This window comes from Myotis lucifugus, unplaced genomic scaffold (assembly GCF_000147115.1).
Source record: "Myotis lucifugus unplaced genomic scaffold, Myoluc2.0 scaffold_491, whole genome shotgun sequence".
NCBI classification, from domain to species: Eukaryota; Metazoa; Chordata; class Mammalia; order Chiroptera; family Vespertilionidae; genus Myotis; species Myotis lucifugus.
In genome coordinates, this window is record NW_005871539.1 from 357037 (window position 1) to 358663 (window position 1627).

At 53.1% G+C, this 1627-nt stretch overlaps 1 protein-coding gene across 3 annotated transcripts in view; it reads left to right on the top strand.

Annotated features, from left to right (window-relative positions):
* CUL5 (cullin 5) overlaps positions 1–1627 on the top strand; it is a 94689-nt gene that overhangs the window by 18857 nt on the left and 74205 nt on the right. The window lies entirely within an intron of this gene.

Genomic DNA, 1627 nt, shown 5'->3' on the forward strand with positions numbered 1-1627 from the left:
GGGCAGGACTTGCTTCAGTGGGGCTTTGGTGCTCATTGAGACTGCCCCTTGAGTGTGTCGCTTATGGATGTGAAGAGTTGTAATCTGGTATGGTCTCACACTGACCACTGGGTACACTGGCTCTTGGATCTCCAAGGAGGTGCAAAGTCAGCCACTGCCTGAAGCCACCCAGCAGGAGCTACAGAGAGATCTGCAGATTTCTCCTCTTTGTATGGGGTTTGGAAGTGCCCAGACGAGGCCCAGCTGTGAAGCAAGGCAGGCTGCTGCTGCCAGGCCTTGGGCCTTCTTTTGGAAGCTTTGGGCTCTCTGACCCAGCTGCAGTTTGACAGGTTTTAGGCTGAGAAAAGACAGGCCATTCATATGCAAAAGCTGCTGCGCACAGCTTCGGTGGGGTTGTAAATTGGGTGGGGCGGGGCAAACAGCAATGGCTGCTAGTCAGCCCTGCACCAGAGTGGTCCCCGCGTCTCTGCCTCCCACGCCCCTGCACAGGAACAGTGATCACTGCAAGCACTTCTGAGAGAAAGCTGCCCTGCATTCCAGCCTGATGCCAGACAGTCCAGTTTCTCCCCGTATGAGTCTGGGTCCCCAGAGTCTCGCCTGGAACTGGAGTTCAGAGTATCTCCCTCCTGATTGAAAAAAAAAACAAATAGCACACCCGGTTTCCAGCCTGTTCCGCAGGCGCCTCTGCACCTCCTACCAGTCTCAATGCACTTTTTTCTTTCCTTATAGTTGTAGAACTTCCACTCAGCCAGCTTTCCCGCAGTTCTGGACGGTAGTTGTTTTGTCTTTTTGTTGTAGTTTTGATGTGGTTGTGAGAGGCAGCAAGTACAGGTGTTACCTATGCCACCATCTTGGTTCTCTCCTCAACTTGATCCTTTTGAAGTTTGCTTTTAAGTTTTGTTAGGATGAGTCTAGAACAGTGGTTTCCAACCTTTTTTTGGCCATGCCCCACCTAAGCATCTCTGAAATCCTGATGCCTCCCCCACCCCCGTAACATATAAAAATAGCAAATAAAGTTTCAAAACATAATAGACAACTGAAATGCATAAATATGTACAATATATACTAGAGGCCCAGTGTATGAAATTCGTGCATGGGAGGGGGGTGTCCCTCAGCCCAGCCTGCACCCTCTCCAACCTGGGACCCTTCGGGGGATGTCTGACTGCCGGTTTAGCCTAAACTGGCAGTCGGACATCCCTCTCACAATCCGGGACTGCTGGCTCCTAACCACTCGCCTGCCTGATTGCCCTTAACCACTCTGCCTGCCAGCCTGATCACCCACTAACCACTCCCAAGCCAGCCTGACTGACGCCTAACTGCTCTCCTGCTGGCATGATTGTCCCCAACTGCCCTCCCCTGCTGGCCCGATCATCTCCGCCTTGCCCTCCCCTGCCAGCCTGAATCGCCTCCAACTGCCTTCCCCTGCAGGTTTGAGTCTGGATGCTGGGGGGGACTGGGTGAAGGAGGGCTAAGGGGACTGGGGGGACTGAGGCTGGTTGAAGCTGGCTCAAAGGACTGAGTGTGCAACAGGCAGGAATGGAGCGAGATGCTAGCTAAAGGAGAGATTTGAGTGTTGGAGGAGCCGAAGGGGGGGGGCGATCGAAAAAAAGGCTAGGGATTAAGAAAA